This window comes from Myiozetetes cayanensis, unplaced genomic scaffold (genome assembly GCF_022539395.1).
Source record: "Myiozetetes cayanensis isolate MyiCay16 unplaced genomic scaffold, myiCay2020 scf1, whole genome shotgun sequence".
Taxonomy (NCBI): domain Eukaryota; kingdom Metazoa; phylum Chordata; class Aves; order Passeriformes; family Tyrannidae; genus Myiozetetes; species Myiozetetes cayanensis.
In genome coordinates this window covers 8742819-8768390 of record NW_026086604.1, presented here as the reverse complement: position 1 = coordinate 8768390, position 25572 = coordinate 8742819, and the positions used below count along the sequence as shown (strand labels likewise).

Here is a 25572-nt window from a genome sequence, read left to right as displayed (position 1 = left end):
CAGGGTTGTGTCTAGGCAGGGTGGATGCTTTTTGCAGTATCAGTGGTTCCTGGGGAAGAGCCTCATTTTTACTTGGCTGCTGTATGTCTGTCTGGCTTTTCCACAATAAAGTTCACTCCATCTGGCTTTCTTTCTCCATCACTCCTTTTTTTGAAGCATCTTTGTGCTGGGCTGACAAGTTGGATGACAGAAAGAACACTCAGGGCTCAGAGATGTGAAGCCACCAAGCCCATGACCTGGTGTGAGGCTCTCTCCTTCAGTTTGGTTTGCTGGGATGCTTTGGGATTCTGGGGCATGGCAAGCAGAGCCATGTGGTCATTGCAATCTTGACCAAGATAAAATGAGCAGCCTGCCTGAAGTGAAGAGGGTTTTGCAAGTCTTAGTGACACCAGTTAAATACTTGGTAGGGGTGTGAATTGGGGGTGGGTGGAGAAGGAGGTTTGTTATGTGTTTCCCGGCAGCTAAAAGCAGGTGTTCAGTCAACTGAGAGTTGCCCTGAAGGCAGAGAATACAGATGCAAATTGATCTGTAAAACATGAAAGGAACCATCTGAATGCCCCTTTTTTGGTTTACCTCCACCCTGGGTAATTTGCATGACACAAGTTGATCAACCCTGAGAAAAAGCAATTCGGCCCAACAGGACAAGATAACTTTGTCAAACCTGAGGACCTTGCAAAGAGGCAAAAAAAGGCAAAGCCCAGAGGCCAGAAAGGGTGGGGTATGTCGATGCTGTCCGGGTGTTTGGCACTTGTGAGGTCCCTGCTTCCTGCGGGTGGGTTTCGAAGTAGCCCAGCTAAATCAGCGCCGATCCCGAGCATAGGTGTGTGTATAGCAGCTTAAAACCATCTTTGGTGAAGGCAGTGCGAGGAGCATTGCTGAGCAGAGCCCGCTGAGCTGCTGCCCAAACAGGTAGCGCATTAGACTGGTTAGTTAAAACCCACCTGGAAGGGCTTTTAGGCTGTGCTATTCCTCATGCTTGGTGCAGTAGCAATACGTGAATCCAACCGGTTGCTGCAGCTCAAGGGATAGGTGCTTAAGCGGTGACAATCCCTCATCTGGGAACTGCTGTGGATTCAGGACCCTTCATGGCCAGCCTGAGGATGCTGAGTGCGGTGCTGTCGCTCTGCCTGTCCTGCCTTGATTCTGCTACAGACGAATGTAAAAACACCCAGCCGGGGCTTACACCCGACCAGAGCTTTTAATGAAGTTAATTTTTTTTTGCTGCGATTTGTACCTTAACATGTGTCCCATCGCAGCTGTAGCCGCGGATGGCCGGGCTCTTCCCACCTCTCACCTCTGCTCTCCTGCGGCGCGATGTGACCTGCTCTATTTCACTGATAGCTTCACTAATCTTCCCGATGTTAATGAGCTCTTCCTCAGCTGCCACTCCCCACCCCAGCCCCTCTGCAGCCAAGATGACGACTGTTTCACTGTGAGGGTTAGTTGCTTATTTATCTTGTGGACTGCACCTCCCCCTTTCTGATTTCACTTGATATGAGCAGGATGTGGTGATAAAAATCTGTTCGAGCTGTCTCCTGTTGCAGACATTTTTGCTTCTTTAAAGTGGCTTCATGGGGTGATGAGTGTGTGCGAGGATGCCTGGATGGGGAGGTGGGGAAGGAGCAGCAGACTGGGCAGCCCCGTGCTCTCTGCAGGCTCCATTCTTGTCTTTGTGGGTGCTCAGGTGTTTGATCAAAGGTTTTGAGGCGTTATGTCCTCACAGAGCCATTGTTATAAATATGTAAATAAAATGGTGACATTATTCAGTCTGGTCTTCCCTCAGCTCCTTGCATTCTCCTCTTCAGGATTCAGCTGTTCCTCATCAGCAGCTCCCAGAGTTGTCTGGGCCACTGTGGCGATTTGCCACATTCAGTGGTGACACATGTCTGCCTGGAGAGAGCATGACCTCAGTGCTGATCTGCACACTCTCCTTTGCAAATTGCATGGTGTGTATGGCCGTGTGGTCCCTTCCAGTCCTACCCATTCTGTGACTGTGCGATGCCGTGGGTCTCCTGTGTGCATGGAGGAGGGCATCCAGTAGCAGACTGCATATATTTAGTTGAACCAGGTGTTTTCTGGTCTTTTTTTTTTTTTTAAGTTTTGCATCAGTGGGTTGTTTGGTTCTGCTGCTTCCTCCTAGAGTTAACGGTATCTATGGATGGTTAACTCAAACGCAAAAAAAGCTGCTCTCAGAGGTGGTTTGTATTTTTATCTTGAGTGTCTTCTCCCCCCCCACCCCCCAATCCTTACTATGCCTTTGGCTTCCTTACCATGCACAGAGCTGCTCTGACCTTGATGTCTCCCCAGGGTGTGTGCTGAGTTTCCTGGGAAGCTTGAGGATGTACCAAGGGCAGTTGAGGGAGATCATCATGGTCTACTATGAGGACTTGGCAGGAGTGAATCTGGTGGGGGTAAAGCTTGGGGGGAAGGCAGGTAAGTCCCAGAGAGAGCAGCCAGGCCATTGGTGTCTCTTACGACACAACAGGACCTAAGAGAGAACCCACAGAATGCTGACTGGGAGAGACCATGGAGGTCCCTAATGCCACCAGTACAGAAGGATGGTGTCCAGCACCTGCAGAGATGGAGAAGTTCCCAACTGTCCAGGTGACCTCTTTCAGCACTACACCACCTTGCTCGTAGGAAAACTTTCCACGTGTCCTATGTGGCCACAACTTGTGGATGTTGCTCTTTGTTATGTAGTTGGTCTCAGCCGCAATGGGGTAGATGTGGAAGGATTTGGGAGGAAGCAGGGAGAGGTCTCCTGGGCCACTTGTGGGCATCAAGGGATGGCACTGGTGGGCAGCAAACACATCTACAGCATGTCCTGCAGAGATGTCTCCTCTGGGGAGATGTTGTCCTTGTGCAAATGTTGGTATTTAATAAATTTGACACTTTTGAAGAAAACTGTGTTCATTTTCTGAATTATGAAGTTGTGTATTGAAAAACAGTATGGAGTAAAGGGGGCTGAGGTCAAGATGGGCTAATTGTTAAACCTGGGGTGTATTCTGCTAACATCCCAGTGCTCTGGGGATTGATGCTTCTTAACTGTAAGGTTGAGTCATAACTGCTGCTCTAGTACAACTTGTAATCAAATCAGTATCTCCTTAGAAAAGTTGGCTTGGAACCTGGAGCCAGGAGGCTTGAGGGGTCCACATTGATGGGGCTGGTGGATCCATGATGCTAATGTACCTTCATGGAAAGGGGGGTTAAAAACTGGACAGGAAAACACATGGTCCAAACTACCAAACAGCTTCATGTATTGGGTTTGCATTTCTTTTTTTTTTTCTTTTGTTCAGGTGTGTTTGCCTGAATTTGTCAACTGGATTCCCCCCCCCAAAAAAAGGGCCTGAGATGTCCTTAACAGCAATAAAGGGAGCTCAGCCATGGAGGAAGGGGTTGCCCTTACTGCTCCAAGCAGACAGTCTGGGAGCTGCTGTCTTGGAATGAGATGGGTGGTGGTTTTCCATCTTGTCGTTCCTTGTGGTCATGACAGGGAGAGCTGATGCTCCTTCAAATTGAGCATGTGTGGTGACATGCCAGGAATACCTCCTTGCTGGGTTGCATTCTTCTGTGGGAAGGCACCAGATATACCTTGTGATGGGGGTTAACTCATTAGACCTTACTGTATAGATAGTGTTTTACAAATGATCTTTTCCTGGGAAGATTTCCTATCTGGGCATAGTCCCAAAAGAGCATAAATTGGATGGTTCTGACTATTTTATGTTACTCCCAAATGGCTTGGTATTTTGGATAGACATCTGAAGCTGCAGCCCTTTCAGTGTGCTCTTCTGTGATGGTGCTGCTGGTGCAGGCAGAGCTGCTGGGCAGTTGAGCAGAACCAGGTGGGAGGGGGCAGAATGGGCATTCCTTGTGTCTGACTGCTGGGAAGTCCCATACCACATATGGTGTCTTTAACAGTTGTGCTAAAAAAACCCAACAGAAATAAAAAACATGATGCTTCTTGGGATTAATTCTGGTGTGTTTTGTGAGAGCACAAATGAAGGCTTTAAAAGCAGTTTAGTTTTTCAAAAGGGGGAAGAGCCCAAGCTTGAGTGTGAAACACCCTGGTCCTGGTGTTGCCACATACTTCCCATGTGACCTTGGGCAGGTCATGCAGCTGGACTAAAAATGTCCAAAAGTGTGACTTGGCAGCCAAAGTGCTGACCTGCTTGGAGATGTACCAGCATGACTGTGCCAGTTTGAGCTGGTATTTGGTGGACTTCACTGCTCCTGAATGGCTGTGGTTAGGAGTCAGGTGAGGTTGGGTGTGACGTCCAAAAAACCTGTTTTCCAATGTAAACTCCACTTAAATTCTGTGAGAAGAGGGAGAACACATAATGCTTTTGGAGCAGCCTGTTTCTCTGTGGACCGTGGAAAGTTTCCAAACAGTTGGCTTATATTAGATGCCCAACTTCCAGACAACTGAGGTTATGGAGAAAGCAGTCCCACCTTCTAGTTTCTTGATGTCTCTGTTGCTTGTATGTAAAATGATTTTAGTATTTAAGTCCTTGTTTCCCTGAAACAGAATAAATATAAAATTTGGAGCTGTTGCCTGGCTACAGCAGCAGATGAGTGCTTGCATTTGGGATAACAGGCTGATCTTGGCCATGGGTAGCTTCTTTGAAACTGCCAGCATGCCAGGATTTAATGAATATGCTTGTGTTTCTCCTGATGAGCTAATGCATTAAGGCTTTGAAATCAGGTTTACTGCTTCACACCACCACAAACCTTTCTATTTAAGATGTTCCTTTTGTGAAGTTCAAATAACACCCATGTTGGACTGAAATCCAAATCTCCAGGAGAGTTTAGGACAATTTGGCTTGAGGTTTCTGTTGTGGTTGCTTTCAGGAGACAAAAAAAACGAGGGTAAAATAACCAAGGTCAACATCTCGCTTCAAGTTGCCAGTAGAGCTCCTTCTGTGGAGAGAGGGAGTTACCCTACGCCTGCAATTCATCCCTCATGCCCATAACCAAATAGTCCAGCAAAACAGCATTGAAAGAGATGGGAAAGTTAGGAAAACTTTTTGCTGTAAACTGAGCTGGGCAAATGATGCTCAGAGCTGCCTTGGTGTCTTGGGCACAGATTTCTCTTTAGAAAGCACTGGGGAGGGATTAATATATATAGTGCCTTTATTTGAATTTAATCAATTGTTGCTTAATATTATAGTAGGCTTTATTACAGATTAGTACCAGTTTGCATTTATTAGTCTTAAGATTCCAGAGGAGTTGTTAAATGATTCCCAACCCTGCAATGCTCGTGTGCCCCCTTCGATGCCCTTGGGCACATTATCCAGTTGTGGTAAAAACTCTCTCAGGCCCGTTTTCATTTATTTTCAGTTTCATTTTGCACTGTAACTTGATTGCTATGAATTCATTGAGTTAACAACAGTATTATTCTGTTCTGATTTATATGCATTTCACATTATTGACATTTTACCCTTATCCAGGTTAAGTCTCAAGGATGGCATCCTGGTGTTCCCTGCCAACATTCCTTTTTTTCTCATTAATGCTGGGCTAACCTTCAAGGAATAGATTTTGAAAAGTTATTTCTGCGGTTATGCTAATTTTTGCCATGTCAGTGCTGTGTGATTTTAAGAAAATCACATTTCAGCAGCAGGCTGTGTTAGACAGCACACTGGTGCACTCCGTGATGCCAAGGAAATAATGTGCTGCAGCACCCTACCGCATGCAATCCTTGTTTTCCTGGGATATCTCCCATGGACCTTCTGGCTGATTTTTCTCTTGTGAGATCTGATGTGATCGTCATATGTTCTGGTATGTAGGACTTCAAGCCAAGAATATCCAATATTTTTGAAATGTGTTTATTCCTGTTCAAAATAGGCCCTTTTCCCATTATTTTATAAGATTCTACCACTTCTCTAATATGCTAATTTTATCCCTGCTTTGGCATCCATACTCCTTGGTGTTTTTTGATGTGTACTTTATATATATATCTTATATATATATAGCTCTATGTCTGTGATTTATATAAAGCCTGTCTTCCTGCGCTGTCACAAGGAAATCATTCTCACTTTTGTGGTGGGATCTTGGGCTGGATGTGTTGGGTCCAACCAGTAGCAGTTTGTTTGCCTTCATCCCCAAACAAGACCATTTCTCCACCCGGGCAAGAGAAGACACAAACTATCCAGCACCATTTCAGTTGCCTGTAGCGGAGGGATGTGTGAGCTTTGGAGCAGCTAAGTGGAAGTGTCCAGATCTCTGAGTTACACATGCTTGTCAGCTGCATGTGTGCAATTGAGCATGGGTCCACAAATGTTACCTAAGTGTATATGGGGAAAATGGCTTTAAAAATGGGGATAAAACTGCCCTGAAAGAGTAGGGGAAATGTGCTGGACCATGGGTGAAGGCTGGAGACAGCAACTGGGGCAGAGGTGGAGAAGGGGGATGGGGGGTGGAGAAGATCAGTGTGAGAGATTGCACTGGATGGCATACTTGAAAGGCAAATTCTGATTTGGATATGAAGATCATTAATTGGGGCAAGTTGATTCCCCTGTAGTTTCTTACCCACCTTGCTTTGCTACTTTGCTTTCCTGGTGTGCCTACTTGTGTCATGTGTATGGACCAAATAACTGAGTAGAAGTCTGTGATAGTGCCAACATGCTTTGGAGGCAGAAAAGGAATAGAAATTAACTGTGGGATTCAGTCACAGATGAAGAGCAAAGCTTTGTGGTCAACTCTGACTTGAAGTAACCAGTGGAGCACAGTGTCCACTTAACGACACCCATCTTTTCGTCCTGCTTGGAAGTGGATGATCTCATTGCATGGACATTCATGGCCTTTGTTATGATGGCATCTCTTTAAGGCCTCCACATAGCCATGATGGTGTCTACCAAGGAGATGGAGACCTGGCCCATTGTGGCTTTGTCAGTTTATATTTGCCCAGCTGAATTGTGATAGGCTTTGTTGTAGGCAAGTAAGGGTTTCCAAGAAGTTCTGGAGTTTCTAGACTGATGACCTGAAAAGAGAGGCATAAAATATGTGAGGTGAGAAGTGGGGAGGAGGGGTTGTTCCTTTGAGACAGTTGGGTGTTTACTAGGAGGAGAATGCGAGACTGAAATTATTGCAGATAAATGCACGGTGTACCTTGGCTGCCAGTTTCAACGTCATCAGCTGAGGTAGGTGTTTCATCAGAGAAGAATATTTCCACCTCCAGTGAGGGTCTTGGTATGACAGGGAAGACTGTAAATTGGATTTCAGCTTGATATTCAGCTTCAGCCCAGGTTTCTGGGCTGAAGAAAGAGGCAGCTCTTGGTCTAAGGAGCGCTGTGACTTGTCACCAAGAGGGCTGTGGCTAATCAGCACTAGTGGTCCTCCATCATCTCTGCTGGGGTTATTACTGGTGGCAGGGTCAAAAATCTAGTTTCCTGCAAAGCAAGAGTCCTTACAGTGTGATAGAGGCTACAAAAGTGTTGAAGTGTTGAGCCTGAAGATGGAAGAGTTTCATAGTGTGAAGTTACTGAAGGAGGGAAGATGCTCAACATGATTAGCTTAATATGCATTCACTCAAACCATAGGAAGTTTAGGATGGGTTGGTGGGTGTATGGACATGAGTTAGCCTCCTGAATTTGATTTGGGTCATATCAGCCAAAGGGGGATTTTCCAAGATTGCCTCTTATGTTCTCCGAACAAAGCAGACTGAATGTTGTTGTATCTGACTCTGCAGGAAGGCTGACACAGTAGCAACAGCACTCAAAATTACATATTATTCCCTTCACAGCCAAAGCTAGAACAAGAAAAATATCTTGTGTCAACCTGGTCTTTGAAATACAAATGAGTAAGCTCAAGCTCACTTGTAAATGTCATGGTGTGCTTTGTGCTCCCGCTCCCTAATGTGGTTGCTTTGCTTTCCCAGTTAACACGTTTTCAGGCTCTTGCTTCAAGTGATGCTTTGACAACAGGGAAAGAAGAGAGTCACTGTACTTTGTGTTGAGCCCTGCAGGGCTGTTTCCCCACTGAGGAGCCTCAGTGACCCTAGGCTGACTTGAAACCATCAGCACAGGCGCTGTGCTCTCGTGAAAGCCCAGCTAGTGGCAGAAGCACCTGCAGCCTCACGTTTGTGTGTTGTCAGACTCGGGGGAATGGTGCATGAAGGGGCAATGTGCAGCTCTTCAGCTTGGCAACCTTGGCTTTTTCTGTGTGCTCCAAGTCTTTCTTAGGGTGTTTTTGTTTCCATCTGTCAAGTAGTCTGTGCTTACTTGCTGAAACCCGTTCATCCTGTTGTAAGGGTGTACTGGACCACCAGCAAGCGGCCGAGCCCAGCCAGATGGGCAAGGCTGCTGCAAGCTTGGGGAAGTGAAGATACAGGCACTGATCTCTTCTCTGTGGTGATCAGTGATAGAACTCGAGGAAATGGCATGAAGCTTTGTCAGAGGAGATTTAGGTTGGGTATTAGAAAAAGGTTCTTCACCTGGAGGGTGGTTTGGCAATGGAAACAGGCTCACTAGGGAAGTGGTCAGAGCACCAAACCTGACAAAGTTCAAGAAGTGTTTGGACAATCCTCTCAGGCACATGGAATGATTCTTGGAATTGTCCTGTGCAGGGTCAGGAGTAGGACTCAATGTTCCTTATGGGTTCTGTCCAACTCAGGATAGTCTATTCTATGTTTCTAAGATAAAGCACTGCGCTTTTGGAATTGCCTTTGGGGTCTTCTCTCTACTGCCTTTTACAGGATGCACTTCTGGGGTTTTCACTAATCCATGCAGCTTCTTTGTGAACTTCTCCCCCTCAAAACTGAATCACAGGGCACATAAAGAGCCAAGGCTGGAATAGGATGTGTTGCCTCTGCAGAGAGGACAGTTACGGAAGCTGTGTTATTTTGAGTTATACCACAATGGGTGCCTGGGTTTGATGACATTTCTGTTCTGTCTGTGATTAACCTGATGGTAATGGTAAAATGAAAAATAACATTAGAAGCAAATAAAACCCTCAGAATTACATTTTGGATGCCAGAGGATGCTCATCCTCAAAACGTAATTGTTTTAAACTAATTTGATGATTAGTTCAAGCCAACTTTCAGGCTCCTGCCTGAGTAATAGACATTTCTGTGGAGTTATTCAGAAAGAACTGCAGTTTCTTTTACCATGAGGAAAAATAAATGTCAGACTGAGGACAATGCGTAACAGCAATGACTGGATTTGTTGACTTAGCCAGAAATGCGCAACCAGTACAAAATAAAATCATGTGGAAATACCTCACAGGCCCCTGAATCAGTGCTGAAAATTGCTCTGGAGCTTTACTTGCAATTGGTGAATAAAGTTTTTGAGAGGAGTAGCAGGAGTACAAGAGTGCAGGAGTTACTCTCTGGGTTAAGGTGGACCCGAGAAATGCTTGTCCTCCTCATCCATCACTCTGCCAGTCTACAGAGGCTGAGTATTCCAGGCTGGACTTAACCTCATGCATTTCACTTCTGTAGTGAGAGAGAACAGAAGAAGCATGTGGGCAAAAAGTAGAGCCCTAGACCAAATTTTTGGCTAATGAGTTTTTCTAGATCAGAGCTGTTTTCTGAGCAGGATAAAGCCTAGAGAGTGCTCATCCATCCAGGCTCAGATGTGGCAGAGTTGCAGTTCAAATGCCCACAGCCAGTGCTGTGTGGTGGGTAAATGAAGTGACATGGCTGTGACAGAAGTACTTGAATGCCCTGGTGAAGAGCTTCTCAGGATGTCCCATCCAACCTTCATTACTGTGGTGTGTTGACCCTGGCTGGATGCCAAAAACCACTCTATCATTCCCGTTTGCAAGTAGAGAGGGGAGAGAAAAGAGTCACAAAAGGCTCATGAGTTGAGATAAGGGCAGGGAGAGATCACAAGCCAATTACTGTCTTGGGCAAAGCAGACTTGACTTGGGGAAATTAACTGAATTTATTACCAGTCAAAATTAGAGCAGGATAATGAGAAGTAAAACAAATCTTAAAAACACCTTCCACCCACCCATCCCTCCTTCCCAGGCTCTACCTCCTTGTCCCCAGGTGGCACAGGGAGACAGGGAATGGGGGTTATGGTCAGTTCATCAAAGGTTGTTTTTTTTGCTACTCAGGGAGAGGAGTCCTTTCCCTGCTCCAGCATGGAGTCCCTTCTATGGGAGATAGTTCTCCATGAACTTCTGCAGCATGAGTCCTTCCCACAGGCTACAGTTCTTCACAAACTGCCCCAAAGTGTGTTTGTTTCCATGGGGTACAGTCCTTCAGGAACAGGTTGCTCCCTTGTGGGTCCCCCACAAGGTCACAAGTCCTACCAGCAAACGTGCTCCAGTGTGGGCTCCTTTCTCCATAGGCCCCTGCCAGGAGCCTGCTCCCGTGTGGGCTTACCATAGGGTCACAGCCTTCTTTTGGGCATCCACCTGCTCCAGTGTGGGTCTCATCCATGGGCTGCCTGTGGATCTCTGCACCCTGTTGGCCTCCATGGGCTGCAGGGGCACAGCTGCCCTCACCATGGTCTGCACCACAGTCTGCAGGCACCTGTAGCACCTCCTCCCCCTCCTTCACTGACCTCCAGAGAGTCCATTGCTAATCCAGCTATGTGGGTTTGGCACAATATTGGGGTACTGTATGGTGCGGAGGGGGTAGTGATGGTATACATTCTTTCTGGCTGGTTAATACTCTACCTTGCAGTGAATTTCCCCTCCCTCCCTCTGTTTTCACCATTTTAGTTAAAAACATAAACAGCCTCGTGTTGTGTAAGAGGCTGACGGGGCTGTTGCTCATTGCCCACAATACTCAACCACGGAGGATACACTGGTGCTCCAGCCCTGTGCCTGGGTACCTCCCCATGCATGACTGTGATTTAAAAAAATGTGGTGGGAGACTTCCCAGACTGAAAAGGGCTTAATCTGGGTGAGCTCAGCTTTTTTTACAACACTCCACTTACACGGGTTGATGTCTTTCCAAGAGCCTGAAGTCAGGATGAAGACCCATAGCTGGAGCATCTGCCAGAACTCCCTGGATAAAGTGCCAAGCCTGCTGCTCCCTGGGCAAGAGCCTGCCAGGAAGTTTGCCCATAAACTGCTGGTATTTAGCATGGTAAAACAGCAGTTTATAAGACGTTTTAGTGGTGACAGGGCTGTGCCAGTGTGCTTGGGTGCATTCATGAAATAGTGTTGCCATTTGAAGGAAGATGCTGAAATAGTACCCATGGTGCCCTAGAAACAGCTGGTGTGATTGGTGAAGATTTACTGTCCCTTCTCTCCATTTCTCTTTCTGTTTCCTGCCCATCTCTTTTGGTAATTTCGAGTCTTTGTGCTTTGTGTTTCTTTAACTTTTTGTTCGCTTACAAACTTCCAAGCTGTGCCATTAACTTCACTGAGTTTAAGTACTTTTGCCTTTGCTGTGTTCAGTGGTACCTGCTGGTTGGATCATTGCTGTTATTTCAGGTTTTCCTAAGTCTTCCCACAGGCTGCTTTTGATTTCAAAGATACATTTGTTGAAAAAAAGAAGGTTTCCACAAAAAAACCTGTCACGCTTCTGATGCTTTCAAGTGTGACTCCTGTCGAGCATCTGGCCTGTTTTACCTTGGCAGTTAAAAGCTGATTAAAGGGGCAGGAATCCCGATTTCAGCTGTTTTTAGGGCCCATGTGTGACTTTGTGTGCATGCTACTTTTGCAGTCGGATGCCCAGCAGAGTAGTTGGTGATGGGTGCAGGGGCTTTGGGGCATGCATGTGAGCCTGTAGCATTGCTGCCTGTCACAGTGCTGCTGGGCTGAGCATCAAAGTAGCAGCACCTTGGGGCGATCAGCAGCAGAGGCTGAGTGTTTGGGGAAGCTCTGCAGGGAAAATGTGTGCTTCATCTGGCTGAGCCCCCTCCTTTGAAACTGGGATTAGGTCCAAATTTCCCACTTGCTGCACCTTTCAATCTATGCAAGCTCTCCTCTCTTCTCCCAGATTCCTTTCTGTTTTCCAGCCCTGTGGCTGACACGTCTGGGTAGGTAGGACCATCATGGGCATCTGTGCAACCCATCAACCTTGTACTACCAGCCTGACTTTCCTCAGTGATAACCCAAGGGATTGGGATAGTGATGGCAATAGATTCCTGCTCTCAGGTGGCACTTCCTTCTCAGCACAATCCTTCTTCACACCTTCAATGTGTGCTGCCCACCCTGCATGAGATGACCAGCAGAGTCCTTTGAAGCCTGAGCATCACCTTGACCAGGTGGAACCTCTTTTGGACATGAATTTGCACAGGAAGGTTAGTTGAGGTTAGGTCTGAAGCTTTTTCCAACTTGTGTTTTGAAATTTGTGGAAACTGCAGGGAGTCACAACTTGAAGGTTGCTGCTGTTGGCAGAGTCAACAAGGATTGAGTGGGAGTTGTTTGGAGACTGCCAGCACTGCTGATGGAGGCTCTCTGGCCATGGTGTCACCCCACTGGTGTCTGGGATGAGTCACCCCCAACATCCCCTACCTTGCACATTGGGGCTTGGTGGCTCTTTTTATGCTGGTGTGTGAAATGCTGGGGCCATGCTGGTGGCAAGGTCTCCAGAGATGCCTCATGTACATCATTTGGTTCAGAGAGGAGCTGTGGTTTTTCGGGTGAGTAAAGCTGTAAAGAGGCCAACAGTGACCCCACGGAAATAATTTCCAGAGAAAATTCAATTAAAAAATGCAATAATAATACAAAAGTAAAAATCATACATTGATGCATTTGGAGATCTTGCAGCTGCCCCTGCCTGGTGATGAGCCTCTGGTGGTTTGCAGTGCCTACGGGAAAGGGAGCTGGGGAGAGAGGGAGTTTGGATGGGTTCAGGTCCAGAGAACAGTGAGTTAAAAGAGTTATCCTGGGAAAAGGTGGCTGTAAAGCCAGGTGGTGAAAGAAAAAGAGGAGGGAGTGGATTAGGTGGGTGCATTGGTTCACAAAATGTTTTCTTCCTTGGATTGCAGATGCTTCGTACTATTACCATCCAAATGGCTCCTGCTGGGCTTTGGAGTCAGCATCTCCTTGAAAAGTGAAGAGCCAAAGAAGAGTGGGGAATATAGCATTTCTTTTATTTTATAGTTTCTGAATGTATTTATCCTCTAAGTTGAGTTAGCAATGAGACTGTATGTGGCTTATTTTGGGAGCACTGTTTCTTTGAAACACAAGGCATTTATAGTTTTTGATTTTTTTTTTCTGTTTTCTGTGTTCTTTCTTAATACTGAGCTTTCTTTATGCAGTGCACAAGAAAAAGTGACAGAACTGTAACCTAATTAAGTTTACATTCACCATTCCCTAGTGCTGTGGATTATAAAACAACCGTCATGTCTTGTTCCTCCTCTGTACAAGGAGGAATTGGGTGCTGTGTTGTTTTCCACTCACATGCCCTTCTCAGGTGCAGGTTTCCTGGTAGTTTCAACTTGTGGCTGGCTCGACTAGGTGATCCAGCAGTGTGGCTTTGATCCAGATCAGCCCTGGGCATTCAGTCGCCTCTCCGTGGGATCGGGCTTAACTCACCACGTGAAGGTTACGACGGCTTGCTTCCTCCAGGGGAGGACAGATGATACTGGATGGAGTGCAAAATCAGTGGGATGCATGGATGATGTCTGATGTGACTTTACCTGGCTCCGTTATTGAGCAGACATGGATGGTTCAAGAGTCACCGTATCGTGCCACTTCTCAGGGGTTCTGCAGTGGCAGCAGGTACTGCAGAGTCCATGCCAGCATCCTGCTGAACTGTGACCTCAGGTCTAGTGACAGCAGCAAATGACATTATTATACAAAAATTAGGCAGTATTTTTTTTTATAAAGTGACTGAATAGATTTTATTGTGTCATTTACCAAGGTATTTCCACCCCAACCCCAATCATTTATCCAAAGAATTGTTGCTGCACACTGTCTGATTCATGCCCATGGTACTCACTTCATCTGCCTTCCCTGCTCTGAAACATCCTCACACTGCAGGGAGGCTCCTTCATACCTGTCCCATTTATCCATGTGTTTTAATTCTTGCTGTTCTTTCACCTTTTTTAGGATTCTACCATCCTCACTCTGTTTGCTGATGGTTTGGAAACTTATTTACTTTTTTTTTTTGCTGCTTGGCGTTGTCCAAGTCTCTTGTTCTGCAGTGCTTCCTTCTGTGTTTGAAGCATCCTGTGTACACTCATAATATCTTCAAGTGAAGCCAAAGTACAGAGAACCACCAAAACGTGGTTGCTTAAAAGAGTGAGAGATCTAGTGATCGTTTCAATCAGAAATCTTCCAGAGTCTGCTGGGTATGAATTCACATGGACCATGGGACAAAATCTTTAGGGAGATGCTGGGCCTTGAGGTCCTGTGTGCTCAGGGTGGTGTATCCGTCTTTCCTTCCTGCACCGTGCTGGTGTTCTCCCACTGCCACTTTCCCTGCCTGGTTTTCTCCCTCTGTCCCTGGCTACGGAAGGGACACATGATCCCGACTTGGGGTGGGCTTGGGAGTGGGATGCACGGCACCATCATGCCAGCTTTACAGTCAGCATCTCACCTGGAATAAAGCCTGGTTATACAGAGCAGGATTTTGTGCAAATGGTACTGCTGATAGACAAGTTTTGATGAATTTGATTCAGGTAAAAGTGACCTTAATGAAATTATATATATTTAAAAAAAAAAAAAAAAAGAAGATCCTTTGTTGGCGAAGATGAAGAGCTGTGTCATGACCATGCTGCACGTGGGCAGCAGCACTGGTGCCACGCGGCAGCATCCCTAATTTGGACTGACAGAAAAGGGCCAGACCCACACCTCATATCTGTCAGAGCCCTTTCTGGAAAACCACTTCAAAAAGGGTGTTTCACTGTGGTTTAATGAAGAGAAGAGAAAGCCCAGCATGGGGCACAGAGAGGTTTCAAGGCTGTAGGCATCTCTAGGAGCAATCTGAGCTTCACGGTCCCATACCCAGTACCAGGGCCGAGAGCAGCTTCTCTGTCTATTCACTTACTTTTGTTTCCCACTTGAGTGTTTTATGCAATTTTCAGAGCATTGTGCACATATTCTGTTTCTCCTGGACTAAGCAGGTGCCTTCTACCTTTCCCTCAGTTGGTTTGTTCATGCAGAGGTAAGGAGTGGCAAAATATTTGTTCAGAGGTAAAATAAATGTGTTTGTGTGGTCAGGGAATCTGGGGATAGGCAATACCTTAGAATAGTTTTTGTTGTTTGTTTAAAGCAGCTTGGAACTTTTAAGGAAAATCAGAGGAATTTTCCTTAGGATGAGCTACTTACAAGTGTCCTGCCAACCAGGCTGATAAACCCCAAGCAAATCCAAAACAACTCAGCACCCTTCTCTCCAGCTGCCAGGTTTGTGTTTGCTTTGGGGTTTTAATTATAGGCAGTTTCCCCAAAACAAAAGGAGGGTTTTATCTATCATCATCTTCCCTTATTCTTCTTCCTTCTCCTCCTCCTCCTCCTCCTTCTCCTCCTCCTCCTCCTCCTCCTCCTCCTTGTCTACTTCTCCTTGCTGCTGCTTGTTGGCTGTGTGATGGGCTGTCCTGGGCTGTCACCGTTCCTACCACCAATGCTGATGATACCACTCTCTTCTGAGCCCTCCTCAACCCATGTGCTTGCTCTGGCACTGATCTATCACAGCTCGCTGTGCTGATGGAAAGTGAGTTTGTGTCTGTGCTGGGTGGGATTTCTGTTGGTCAGAATTTCAGCTGAATCAGCAGCTGGAGGGGTTTGGTGAACACCAGGGCCAGCCGTGGCTCTGGGAAGTGAGGAAAGGTTACTTGATTTTTGGCAGTGATGGGGGTTTAGACTTGGGCATACTGTGGAGCTGAGCAGTGAGTTTCAGCCCCGTCCACCTCACCCATCAAGATTACATCTACATTGTTTATAAGATGAAAAAGTTTTGTGCCTTTTTTTTTTTCTCTCTCCAAAAAGGTCACCTGCTTTGAGAGTCCTGACAGTGATGAGCTCTAGGTGGTGACTGATTTTTTTTTTCTCTCTGAACTATCTTGAAACTAACCAAAGTCCTCCATAGATAATCATGGCATAGGGTATAATTTTATTTCAACAGAAGGGAAAAGCCTGGTGGACCATCACCTTTTATTTCAGTGTATGTTTGTCTTGTCACCCCTGTATGTGTAGAGATATGCTTTATTCTCATGTGTTATTGAGGCATTCAAGCTAAATGTGATTGAGCCTGATGGCTGCTTGGATGGGCTGTAGGGCACTTCCAGGTGTCATCTATACATGAGGACATTGGTGATTCAGGGAATGACTGTTTTCCCACCTTTAAAAAACACTTGTTACTGGAGGTACCTGTTGATGATCATTCAAGATCTTAGAGCCTTTCTTTGTACATTCATGTGTATCTTTGTACTGGCTAAATTTCAATTCACTTCCTTGTGAACAGTTTCTTTTTTAGTGAATAAGTTGTTCCTCACAAACCATAGCAATGAGGTCACTGATGTCGTAGGGGTTTTGGTGGATTTGGTTTTTAACAGCTTTTTTCACCCAGGAGTGGATTTCCCTTCATTAAGCACCTTCTAACTGGTTTTACAAACCTTTCTCACTTTGTAAATTCCTAAATGCTTTATTTTTTTTTTCCCTAAATGAAAATGTGGGATCCTTGCAAGGGAATTTAAGCCTTCGGACAATAGAATTTCGGACAATAGAATTTTTTGTGTTATTTTCCGCAGACACATACAATATGGAACATGGCTCCCCAAGGACCAGATGACTTGAAGTCCACCATTCAAACAGGGCAGAGCAGCACACTTGTTCACTTAAATCTGTTCTTTCTAATAGTTACTAGTTATGGTTATTAGGAATTTTCTGTGCTGTTGATGATTTATAACCCTTCCATTATCATATAACTGTTGTGGATGGCAAAATCAAAGGTCTATTTGGTGTTTGTCCAGGGCACCCACTTCGGTCATACAAGGTTGGGCAGAGTTGCTGTACTAATGTGGCTCTGTGGCTTTTGTCTTAAGCTGGATTGAGTCCCGGTCAGCTTGAGCACAAGCAGAGCAAGACCAGGTCTGTCTGCACATGTCTGGGTAGACATATCCCACTTGGATCATGTGAAATCCCTGCTCATCGGAGCCTTAGAGGGACCTTCTCGCCGTTGGCTGTACCTGTGAACTCTGTGGCACTGGATATACAAAATAATCACAGGGACCCTGAAAATGCCTGTGATGTGAAATTGTTACATCAGTAAAAACAAAGGAATTGGTTTTGTTCAACCAAACAGAGTCTTACTGTTTCTTAGAGAACAGTGTTTTCAGCCTTGCACTCTGTCGAGAAACCCTGATCAGAAGTGCTGCAGCTCACCTGCAGCACAGGTGACTGCAAGCTGGCAGGAGCAAGCTCTTGCCCAAGTAACTTTTTCATGTGCATGTATGTAAAATGCCTGGTGTGAGCATGGGAAATGCTTCGCAGTAGAGAAGGCAGAGCCTGCATCGTGCAGTGCAGATGCTGTGGGGTCCCTCTGTAGGAGGCAAATCAATCCTGAACCTGCAGAGATGTGGCTCAGCTCCAGCAAGAAGCACTGAAAGAGACAGGAGAGCTCTCACTATGTGTAAGGTCTGTGGTTTATACCTGGCTTCTGTCACTAGAGAGTCAGTTCAAATCAAGTTCATCTAATAGGTGAGTGAGAAAGGAGGAACAAACCCAGCCCTGCTGTGTGTGAATCTCCATTTTGTGCTGCAGTGCAGGGCTATTGGATTCCCATCAGTCAGTGAGCCGGCGGTGCTGTGCTGCTCGGGGCTGCTGGAGCCTGGTGGAAGAACTTGCCTTGCAAGTCTCTTCTGGGCAGTGGAGGGAAAGTCACCTCCACGTGGTTAGCTTTTTTCCCCTAATGTCTTTATATCTTCTAGAAGCATCCACAGAGCCATGCAAAGCTGTGGCTCTGTGTCAGAGCTGCCCAGGGTGTGAGATGTGATAGTCACAGGTTGTCTTCCTGGCCAGTTGGGTATCTCCTTGATTGGATGACAGAGATGCCAGTGTACATGTTGGGGTTGGAGCTGGAGCTGGTCAGAGTTTGGACCACAGCAACCTGAGGTCTTGCTCAGGGCTGCCCCTGCTCCAGGGGCTGAACGGCAGCAGGGAGTGCTTCTTGGTGGTCACCTCTGGATGACAAAAGTGGAGGGATGGCAAAGACTCAGCAATCCAGACCAACTCCTCTGGTCTCCAGGAGCACAGTGACACTGTGGACAGGCTGAGAGGTGGGTTTTTCAGTGTGAAGAGGAGACTCCTGGAAGACCTTATCGTGGCCTTTCAGTTCTTAAAGAGGGCTTATAAGAGAGATGGCGACAAACTTTTTAGCAGGCCCTGCTGTGATGGAGGGTCGTGCAGTACAGTCATGGTTGAGTAGTCAGCATGGAGCTTGTGCTTGCAAACAAGGATGATGCTTTGTTCTTTGACATCCAAAAAATCGTTGTGAGATGCCTTCTGTGCTGCCAAGAGTATCTTGTGGCTTCCTGGCAACATTATGCAAGAGGACTTGGTCCTGTTCTCTGCTGTAAACCTGGGGTCATACCTAGTGCAAACAAGTATCCCTTGACCTTGATGGGTGTTCAAAAGTGTTATTTTCACTACTGTGACAGCAGGAGCATTAACTGTGCCCCACAGTCTGTTGTTCTTTGTACAAGTGCTGAATCAAAGGCTGTCCATCCCCCAAGGAGCTGTTGGTCTGGATCAATGATGGGAGGTTGTGGTTGGTTACATGCAGATGGGGGAGTAAATAAAAATGCCAGGACACTATTGATCATCTTGACAGACGTGCCTCAGAACACCAACAGCCTCACAGTTATTGAGTTTTCTTGTAAATGTCACAGCAAAGGAGAGCTTTGATGAAGTCAGTGAGGTGGTTTGGCAGACATTTGAGATGAATTCCTACCAGACAAGAGGCAGGAAGGGAGAAAATATCATTCAATATCAAAGGCATTTTCCATTGACTGGCCCAGGAGACCAGCTTCCTAAGTAGAAGTCAACATTATAAGAGTCAGCAGCAGATAGTGGGTACTGTAGGGTGTGGGATAAGCCTTGAAAGTTAGAGAGCTTCTGTGTGATGACACGGGGAAAGGTGAAGTGGGATAGAATACATGATAGTATACTCTCTGCTCAGAAGTTAGGTTTCTCAGGGAAGGGTAGTTGACTTGTCTGTGATGTGGGAAAGTAGGAGCTTCAATGACAATGGCAGATTTGAATGCTGGATGAGTGAGCATTCAAAAGAAGTCCTGAGACTTAATATTGAACATAAGGAGACCAGTCTGCAGTAGAGAGGAGACTCTGCATTGAAGAGGGCACAGATCATCATCATGATACAAGTTTCTGTTAGAGGTGAAGTGGGGGTAGAGAAGGATGGGACCATGACTGGAGCCACAGGGATCATGAGGAGGGTGAATCTGAAACTGAACTAGAGGATGATGAAGAGGCGAGAAGGGAGAGGCTGTCAGAGGCAGGTTTGAGAAGACAAGGCCAAGCAGAGGGACAGGTGAGTTCTGACATTTGGGTAAGGAGCACTACTTTTTTCAGTATAACTGGGAATATTATTATTGCTTCCAGACCCAGACAGAATCCTCTGCAGATAAACCAGTGCACACAGGGAAAAGCTTTACGTGTAACATCATCCTGGGTTGCGTCAAAGACAGCAAAACCAGATGGGCAGAAGAGGTGATTATCCCACTGTGTTCAGCACTGGTGCAGCCTCACGTGGAACCCTCTGTGCAGTGCTGGGACTCACCAGTTTACAAGGATGTGAAGGTCCCTGAATGTATCCAGAGGGCAACAAAGTTGGTAGAAGGGCTGGAAGACACGTCCTAGGAGGAGTGGCTGAGGGCTCTGGGCTTGTCATTTTTGGGGAAAAGGATGCTGAGGGGTGACCTCATTGCTCTCCACAGCTCCCTGAGGAGAGGAAGGGGACAGAGCTGAGTTCCTCTCCCTTGGATCCGCTGATAGGACGTGTGGGAATGCTTCAAAGCTGAATCAAGGAATGCTCAGACTGAACACTTGGAAGCATTTCTTTACCAAGAGAACACTTTCTACACCAAGTCAAACACTGGAACAGGTTTCCTAAAGAGATGGTCAATGCCCCAAGCCTGTCAGTGTTTAAGAGGCATTTGGACAATGCCTTTAGTTACATTCTTTAACTTTTGGTCACCCCTGAAGTGGCCAGACATTTGGACTAGATGATTGTTTTAGGTCCCTTCCAATTGAAATGGTCTATTCTATTCTGTTCTAATCCTATCCTATCCTATCCTGTCCTGTCCTGTCATCAGAAGTGGCTTTGTGTGTCTGCTTTGGTCAGGGACTTATGCTGCACTCCTGCCTTGGAAGAGGTCTGCCTGGCTCCATGCACTTTCTATCCCATCTCCCCACTTGTGGTGGGGATGCTGTTCCCATAAAACAGGCATGTGCTGATGTCTCTGCCTGGCTACACAAGCCAGCTCTGGAAAACCTTAGCTCCTGGATTACCAGAATAGCAGGGCTCTGTCTGCAAAGGTGTAAGATTACAAAACACACACTCCACACTCACACTGCTTAACCAAAACCACCTCATTTTTAGTAGTTTGTGAGGGTTTATTCATTACACTTCAGCAGAGGAATGCAGGAATGTGAGCAGCATTAAACCTATTCATTTGGTGGGGAGGCATCTCCTCTCCCCTGCTCCAGCCTGCTTGGCTTTAATGATAATTGCACCTCTTGAGTTGTTGAGTTGGCTCTCTGCCACAGCAGCCCTCCCTGTGCAGATGTGTGTGGCATAGTGCTGGGAAGGCAGACTGGAGCCAGGAAAGAGCTTAGGTTAATGCTTTGGAGCAGGGCTGTCCTTCCCACTGGCATGTACTCCACATATTACCATGCATCCTGCCCTGCATCCTCTCTTGCACCCTGCCCTGGATCCCATCTTGCATCTCACCCTGCATCCCTTCCCAGACTCCTGTGCTGTGGGCATCTGCCTGCTTCCAAAAAGGCTTTACCTCCTCCCTGACAAACCCTCAGCCCTGCAAATGGCCTAAGCTCAGGTTTGAACGGCTCCAACCTCCTTCCTAAAGAGCTTATTCTGCATGTCTTGGGCCACCCTACCTGTGTAGCACTGCCCCAGTCCAGCATGGACTGCAAGACTCGTGGATGCTCTCTTGCTCTTGATTCTGGGCAGGGAAGAGAGGAACTCCCTAACTCTTACATAACCTGCTGGGGAATTTATGTTGCTATTTGATTTATTATTATTATTACTAGTAGTAGTAGTATTTCTTTAGTGTGTTTGATTAACCATCTCCAGATGCATCTAAGAGTATTCTAGCATCCAAAAATTAGCTATTGATTTTAAAAGCCTTGTCTCTTTAAAAATGGGAAATAATAATAAAAAAAGGCAGCAGTAAGTTTTGTTAGCTTGTTAAGAATTTGAAAGATGCAATAAAATCCGATTTTAGGTTGATTTGCGCTGCCTGTTCCCAGCGGAGGAATGTGGTGCTCTGCACAACCTGATTGCTTGCAGCAGCTACCTCCGTCACCACTTTGGCTCTGCCACTGGAGTTTCACATAAAGGGCCTGGGAAGTTGAGGAAACCTGTAATGCTGGATCCATAATGAACAGACAAGTATTCTGTGTGAACTGTGGATGCATGGGCTGGGTGGCTGGAGAGTTTGTCAGCAGAAGTGAGCAACATGGGTGCAATAACACTGTCGACCTAATAGAGGCTGGTACAGTTGGGTTTTAACCACAGAGGCATCGAGAAGGTTTTATTGAAGGTAGCATTAGGGTCTGTGTTTAAAGGACACTGTTTTGAAGGATCTGTAATGAGAATGGAAGCAGCCTAATTCAGTTCATAAACTGGGGACCAGCCATCACCTGGGAAACCAAGGTTTCTCCTGCTTCACAGTGCCGAAAAGGAGACAGCCTTTTCCTAAGAGTTGAGATAAAACTAATTGTGTTTCAACAGCTGGGAGGGATTTGGACAGAGTCTAATAATTTTACTTGTACTTGAAATATTAATTAAACCCTCTTTCCTGGCAGGACTGGATGATGGAGAGTTGAGTGGTAAAGAGGGTTGCTTAGTGCCCCCCCGTGTTTGGGATGCTCAGGTGTAGTGCCTCAGTACCCAGCTTCTGGATTTTGGGCCAAGTCACTAAGCTACTTCATGCCCTTCATGGTCCATACTTGTACAGCAAGAGCTAGGGCAGAGGTGGTCTTCCATGCTCTGTATCAGCCGCAGTTTTGTTCATGGGTATCACCAGTAGATAGTTCCTCTTGGTCAAGTTGGACTTCTCTGGAAGTATTACTTTTGGACACATCATCCTCAATCGCTATGATGATAATCCTTTAATTGTTGATTTGTACTTTAATTTAAGAGGTTACAAGAAAGCAAAATTAATTAATCCAAGGAAGGTGAGGAGATAGGATGGATAAGACGTGGTCACTAGAGTGAGTGAAGGAATTAAAGAAGAGCAAATCAGGTAAGTCTGTGGCAAGGTGAGAGACTTTTCTGGCTGCTCTTCCACCTGGCACATTCACTCCCCTGGACTGAGAAGAAGCAGCTACTTGACAGCACACTGGAGAATATATGTGGCAAATAGAAGTAATTTGCATCACCTTCTGTCTTGGTGGTCCTCCAGTCAGAGTGGACCTGCTGGCCACAGGGTGTTCTCCAGGATCACCTGTACCAGTGACTCAAACAGTCAAGCACCATCACAACTGTAGCCCTGGGCTTTTTGTCTGCTGCTGCTGAAAAGATCCAACATTGCAGCCTTTGGGAAGCTCCAAAGTCCTGCTTGCTTTGATAGGGATGAGGTCCACAGACTATATAACTTCTGGTTCTCTGAAATGCCCTCTCCCAGTCACCCTGGTGTGTAGTTGTTCAACTCAGACCTCGGATACAGGGTTTGGGATTGGACAGTGATTTTTTGGGTGGATTCTCCTTCCCCCCCTGCCCCTTAAAAACATCTGCAGATATCAATCTTATTTCTTGCATGGGGAAACTGAGGTGCACCTGCTACCTGCTCTGACAGCCCTTGTTCTCTGCAGAAAGTCTGCATTCCTGAGCTTTAAACACAGAAAGTTTCTGATGAGGCAAACAACGACCAAACAACCAAACCTAAAACAAATGAAACAAGTGGTGTATTCCTGACTATCCTCTTAGCAGGGACTGTAGCCAGTGCTTTCCAGCATGTCTGACTGTGGGGCACGCCCTATTGTGGGAAATACAGCAGTGCCATGTAACTACCCGGCTCGACTGCTGGTAACTCATACCCTGCAGCAAGGCAGCGTGGAGGAATGGATAGACATGTGCTAAACCAGTCCTACTTTCTCCTCTCCCAGTGGGTTGTTGGGCAACAGTTGGATGGGTTGCTCAAGCCCAGTGGAAGTTTCTCCATCTGTGACGGTGGTAACAGCACTTAAGTAGTCTAGGCGCTTTGAGATCTATGGAACTGAATTAAAAAAGATAACGAGAGGAGGTGGGGGAAGGGAAGGGATACAAGTGTCAGGAATTTAATTGGGACATCCTTTTCACCTTTGTATCTATTCTGATCTCTCTGCTACTGTTGGCTTTCTAGAGCTAGATCAATACTACAGTGACTCCAAGACCCTGAACCTTGGTGTTGCTGCTGGGCGATGCTTGTTATCATTACTGTGCTAACAGCAGCAGCAAAACTAATAAAAAGTATTTGTGTCTCCTGGAACGTAACCTCTTTGGGATGAGATAGAGGTGCTGGCACTGCACTCTGCCCAGATTTAACTACAGATAATGGAGATTTTCCTACCGACATGACGATGGATGGTTGTATGACATGATCCTTTCGTAGCATCCGCGCAGCGCCAGCTCTTCTCCATGGGCTTTCTTGTTGGACGGCGGGTGGTCAGCTGCCATTTCGTGGCTCAGGCTGTGCCAGCCATGTGTTGCCCAGTCAGGCAGGGCACAGCTGGTGACTTGCTCTGCGGTTGTTGCAATCCTCTCCCAGGATCTCCGGCTGAGCTCAACCCTGCGTGTACGCACATGCAGGGGAGCATCGCGAGACCAGCAATCCTTCCTTCTCCTCCTCCTCCCTGGTGCCAGAGCTAACTGGCGAGCCAGCATCAAAACAAAATTTCCAACTGGTGTCTCTTCTCTCGGAGGCTGCCTGTCTCCGTCGCTGGCGCTCAGTGGCGTTGGAACCCGCCTGGGAATGGGTGCCACTCCCGCATAGCTCCTGGGTCGACTCTCATTAGGAAGGGCGTATTCCTTGGAGGGAGTGAGCTGTGCCTCTCATTTTGTTTCGCCATGTAGGAGCCGGGCTGCAAAGCCAGGACACAGAGCTGTGTTTCTTCCCCAGGGCTTGTTCTCATTGGCGCTCGCCCTGGCTGGCAGTCGTGGAGTGGCGATTAATGCCGGCACAGCAGCAGTGCCTGGATGGCTGAGCCCTTCGCGTGTGCTGGGCTGTTCTACTGGCCCTGGGAGGGTGCCCCCTCACAGCCATGCTGTGGTTTGGGATGGGGGTCTCACCCCTTGCCCTGAGTTCCCCTATGCACTCTGTGGTGGTGAAGTCACAGTTCTCAGTTCTGATGCTGCTGTTCTCCAGGGTTCTTCCAGAGATGTTGGCCCTGGGGTAGCTCAAAACCCCATACTGGGTACTTTGCTGGTAAAAGAGAGGTAGTGATGTGTGCCAGAGACAAGGAGTGAGTTGTTTTGCCCTCTCCAAACCAAGTAAAGAGATCTGGGTTTCAGAATCTGACCAGGGTCGTTCCCAGCTTGGCAGTGCCCAGTGTTACTGGGGTTACTGGGTGAAACGCCATGATCTTCTTCCCACTGACCTGTGTCATCATCACTTATACTTCATGTCCATCAGGGTGCAGCAGTTTGGGTGCTCACTCGTCTCCCTAGAGGAAGAATAGGTTGCCCAGAGAGGTGGTAGATGCCCCATCCCTGGAAACATTAAAGGTCAGGTTTCACGGGGATCTGAGTGACCTGATCAAGTTGATGTCCCTGCTGACGGCAGGGGACTGGAGTAGATTTAAAGGTCTCTTCCAGCCCAAATTATTCTAATATTCTGTGAGGGCATCACACAGCTTGACTAACCCAGAGGAGAAGGTGGGATGCAGGGCATCCCCCCAACCTTGTTGCAGAGTGGCAGGAGCTGCAGGAGTGGAGGACAGAGGCTGACCCAGGACACAGTGCCATGAGCAGCAAAGGAATAGTTGTATCTAGCACTCACATCGCTCAGTAATAAATTCCTCCTAAAATGGGTGGCTCAGGACCTTTTTAAAGACTATTGCTAACTAATGCAGACCCTACCTGTGCTTATGCTGCAGTAGTGGGATGCATCAGTCTGAAAACTGGCTGAAGAGGCAAAACATAGTTTAGGGCTTGTTTTCATATTCCCATAGGACACGCCTTTCTGAGCACTGAAGGACATATTTGCATTTTTTTGGGCATAGCGTGAATACTTTCATCAAATAATAAAATAAATACACATATCCATCCCACATGAGTATATACCAGGCAGTAAAAGATAACCGCACTTAAATAAATCATCGTCTCGCTACTCCTGCATAGCTTGTTGGTCAGGGATCCTGGTGAAGTTCTCATGTCCTTTGACAGTGTTTCAGCTCATGCTTGCATTGTCCCTGGTGTGTACCAGCTTTCAGCTGTGGGCTTCAGTCTTCAGCACCTAGTCAGAAAAAGCTTGCCTTGGGTTTGCAGTC

General features: G+C 46.7%; 1 long non-coding RNA gene across 6 annotated transcripts in view; it reads left to right on the top strand.

The window, feature by feature from the left end:
• The window catches only part of LOC126639522 (uncharacterized), a 130403-nt gene that overhangs the window by 64281 nt on the left and 40550 nt on the right, over nt 1–25572 (top strand). The window lies entirely within an intron of this gene.